Consider the following 4,900-nt stretch of genomic DNA (forward strand, 5'->3'; position numbering starts at 1 on the left):
AAGTGTTACGCCTACAACATTTTCACAACAAATTATAGATGTTTAATTATTATTAGTTCAAATTTGAACCTACCACAGAAATTACTTTTTTATTCCACCAATAACAACTCATAATAACTTATCACTTAAAATTTGTTATGAAAATATTGTGGACATAACATTTCTATGTAAAAAAAAAAAATTGGAAAATGTTAAAACAATGGAACGTTACAATGGAAAAGTAAAAAATGTTACTTTTTCATCCCATGCATGGAAAGCCTAGCTACAGGTTAAAACTAAAAGTGACTTTAAAAATGTTAATGGTTTGAAACTGCACTTTTTCAAAAGGTTTATGTTAAATTATATCTTTGTGCACTCATTAACAAGACTTTAAATTAGTTTTATTTGCATTGAGAAGTAACAAAAACTAATAAATAAATGTCTTTTAAACTAAAAGTGACTTAACTATTTATAAAAATACTAATTGACTTCTTAATAAAATCTATCTGAAACACCGGATAGAAAGACTATATACAGCCCAGAGCTAGTTAAATTAAAAGATGGTTTAGATTCCCAAAGAACTTTAGATGCGCTCGTTTTAAAATAATAATAATAATAATAATAATAAATGCTTTAAGACATTCTTTCAGCTAACCCTTTTTAAGATGTAGTTTTTTTTAAATATCACTATTTTTATATATTTTTTTCCAAACGATTTATTTTTAAAAAGTTAGAATAAACCATACCAAATAAGCAGGGAACTTAAAGAACCTTGTGAGACTCTTTCATTTGGGTAATTGTCTTAAGAATGAGCCATTGGCATTTAGTGAGAAGGAAAAGATTAGAAACAAAACCTTTGAAATTGATTGTGACCCTCTTTGATTTGGGAAATTTGTCTTGAGAACGAGGCATTGGCATTTTCTAAGAAGGACAAGATTAGAAGCAAAATCATTGAAATTGAGTCATAAATTGGTGCAATCCAACCCTTTGATCTCTAATATATATGGCTTGATTCAAACTCTTGGATATAAATCTTTGGTCAAAATGATTGAACAGGCAACAGAGAAGGTCCAATCTGATTACCCATGAGTCATGACACATCAGCTTCTATCCTAAATATGTCTACTACATTGAAAAGACTGTTAGAGAAATTCTCAACCTCCCATTTAGCTCGGAAAGCTACAGTGCTGGAAATTTGGAATAAACTCATTCCTTTATTACAAGTTACTGGACTTTGGAATTAGTGATATAAATTGTGTTTTTTGTAAACGTCTTCATTAATGTTCTTTCTTCCTGCATTCAAAACATCAGGCTAGAGATGTAATCAAACATGTGTGCACATCCACATAAAATATGTTCTTCTACAAATGGTACTAGAAATAATAATTATATGAACACATATTTTTTTTCTGAAAGAATAAAATCAATATTAAAATTAAAAAAAAAAATTGAATCAGTGAACAAAGTGAGAAGCTGATATCAAACAGAAATATTTGAAAAAAGAACAACTTATGTAAAAACCACTAGTGGGATGATACCACTTTGTTGCCTAAGAAAAGTATAGAGAAATAAAAGTAAAAAGAGAAACATGGTTTTTTTTTTTTTTTAAATAATTTACAAAAATGCAAACTTTTTGTTACTATAATTTGATAGTTGAGAGTGAAGAAATTTGAATCTAAATATTTTCGTTGAAAACATCAGGAAATGCCAGTTGTGCTACAAGACTCTTGGTAATGAAAATATCTTTTATGAAACCATTTCTTTCTTTAAGATGGGAGGATTATATTTTGATACAAAAAGAAATAGGTGTTTATATTTTTCTTAAAAAATCTCATGCATTTTCCTTTCTTTTCATCCAGGGTTGGGATTCTTTGCATTGGATGTCACCCTTTCCTACAAATTGATGTTACAAGTACCCTTGTGCAGTTACTTTGAGCTTAGTAAAATAGTATTAATTAGTACTTAGACTATATAAAAAATATTTCTTTACTTTGTGGACCTCTCTCACCTCGCATTCCAGAATATTGATTCAGATTATATGCTAATTGCAGAGAGGGTTATTAGTTATGTGGGGCTTGTCTCATTTCAGAAAATTAGCTATAACTCTATTTACTACCGTTTCCCCCATTGCATTAACTACGTTGTATTTATAGGATGCTCTATCATGAGAATGTGACAGGTGAGATGCTAGTGCTAGAAGTTGGTCTAAAAAACATATAGCTATTTACATGCTCATAAATTAGGAAAATTATACCATGTTTCGGCATGTAGCCTCCCTCTCACAGCAGGAGGACCCTATTGATGTGTGGTAACCATCTGATGTGTGAAATAAGATATATGCAGCCGATACATGATATACCTCCAAATAAAGATAAAGACAACCTATTTGTAACTAGGAGAGCCAACAACTTTCGGCCTAACATGAAACTTATCATTTCAATACAATATTATCATTTCGATACAATAAGGGTTTGTTTGGATACTGCTTATTGCAGAAAACTGAAAACACTGTAGCAAAATCAATATTAAAATCAATATTTTTTTTGAAAGAATAAAATCAATATTAAAATTATAAAAAAAGAAAAAAGAAAAAAAGAAAATTGAATCAGTGAACAAAGTGAGAAGCTAACATCAAACAGAAATATTTGGAAAACATAAACAACTTATGTAAAAACCACCAGAGGGATGATACCACTTTGTTGCCTAAGAAAAGTGTAGAGAAATAAAAGTAAAAAGAGAAACATGTTTTTTTTTTTTTTTTTAATTTACAAAAATGCAAATTTTTTGTTGCTATAATTTGATAGTTGAGAGTGAAGAAATTTGAATCTAAATATTTTTTATGAAAACATCAGAAAATGCCAGTTGTGCTACAAGACTCTTGGTAATGAAACATTTTTTATGAAACCATTTCTTTCTTTAAGATGGGAGGATTATATTTTGATACAAAAAGAAATAGATGTTTCTATTTTTCTTACGAAATCTCATGCATTTTCCTTTCTTTTCATCTAGGATTGGGATTCTTTGCAATGGATGTCACCCTTTGCTACAAATTGATGTTACAAGTACCCTTGTGCAATTAGTTTGAGCCTAGTAAAATAGTATTAATTAGTACTTAGACTATGTAAACAATATTTCTTTACTTTGTGGACCTCTCTCATCTCGCATTTCAGAATATTGATTCAGATTTTATGTGCCTTGCAAAGAGTGTTATTAGTTATGTGGGGCCTGTCTCATTTCAGACTATTAGTTATAACTCTATTTACTACCGTTTCCCCCATTGCATTAACTATGTTGCATTCAAAGGATGCTTTATAATGAGAATGTGACAGGTGAGATGCTAGTGGTAGAAGTCGGTCTAAAAAACATATAGCTATTTACATGCTCATAAATTAGGAAAATTATACCATGTTTTGGCACATAGCCTCCCTCTCACAACAGGAGGACCCTACAGATGTGTGGTACCCACCCGATGTGTGAGAGAAGATATATGCAGCAGATACACGATATACCTCCAGATAAAGAAAAAGACAACCAATTTGTAATTAGGAGAGCCAACAGCTTTTGGCCTAACATGAAACTTATCATTTTGATACAATAAGGGCTTGTTTGGAAACTGCTTATTGCTGAAAACTAAAAGCACTGTAGCAAAATCAATATTAAAATTATTAAAAAAAAAAATTTGAATCAGGGAACAAAGTGAGAAACTGATATCAAACAGAAATATTTGTTAGAAGAAAACAACTAATGTAAAAACCACCAGTGGGATGATACCACTTTGTTGCCTAAGAAAAGTGTAGAGAAATAAAAGTAAAAAGAGAAACATGGTTTTTTTTTTTTTTTTAATTTACAAAAATGCAAATTCTTTGTTGCCATAATTTGATAGTTGAGATTGAAGAAATTTGAATTTAAATATTTTCATTGAAAACATCAAGAAATGCAAGTTGTGCTACAAGAGTCTTGGTAATGAAAATAACTTTCATGAAACCATTTCTTTCTTTAAGATGGGAGGATTATATTTTGATACAAAAAGAAATAGATGTTTCAACTTTTCTTACCAAATCTCATGCATTTTCCTTTCTTTTCATCTAGGGTTGGGATTCTTTGCAATGGATGTCACCCTTTGCTAGAAATTGATGTTACAAGCACCCTTGTGCAGTTAGTTTCAGCTAAGTAAAATATTTGTAATTAGTACTTAGACTATATAAAAAATATTTCTTTACTTTGCAGACCTCTCTCATCTCGCATTTCAGAATATTGATTAAGATTTTATGCTACTTGCAGAGAGGGTTATTAGTTATGTGGGGCCTGTCACATTTCAGAAAATCAGTTATAACTCTATTTACTACCGTTTCCCCCATTGAATTAACTACGTTGTATTTTTAGGATGCTCTATCATGAGAATGTGAGAGGTGAGATGCTCGGGCTAGAAGTCGGTATAAAAAACATATAGCTATTTACATGTTCATAAATTAGGAAAATTATACCATGTTTCGGCATGTAGCCTGCCTCTCATAGCAGGAGGACCCTACCAATGTGTGGTAACCACCTGATGTGTGAGAGAAGATATATGCGGCCGATACCTGATATACCTCCAGATAAAGAAAAAGACAACCTATCTGTAATTAGGAGAGCCAACAGATTTTGGCCTAACATGAAACTTATCATTTTGATATAATAAGGGTATGTTTGGAAACTGTTTATTCTGAAAACTAAAAACTAAAAACATTGTAGCAAAATCAATATTAAAATCAATATCTTTTCAGAAAGAATAAAATCAATATTAAAATTAAAAAAAAAAAAAAAAGAATCAGTGAACAAAGTGAGAAGTTGATATCAAACAGAAATATTTGGAAGAAGAAAAAAATTTTGATACACGATATACCTCCAGATAAAGAAAAAGACAACCAATTTGTAATTAGGA

The sequence above is a fragment of the Quercus suber genome, unplaced genomic scaffold, assembly GCF_002906115.3.
Source record: "Quercus suber isolate HL8 unplaced genomic scaffold, Cork oak 2.0 scaffold_80, whole genome shotgun sequence".
NCBI classification, from domain to species: Eukaryota; Viridiplantae; Streptophyta; class Magnoliopsida; order Fagales; family Fagaceae; genus Quercus; species Quercus suber.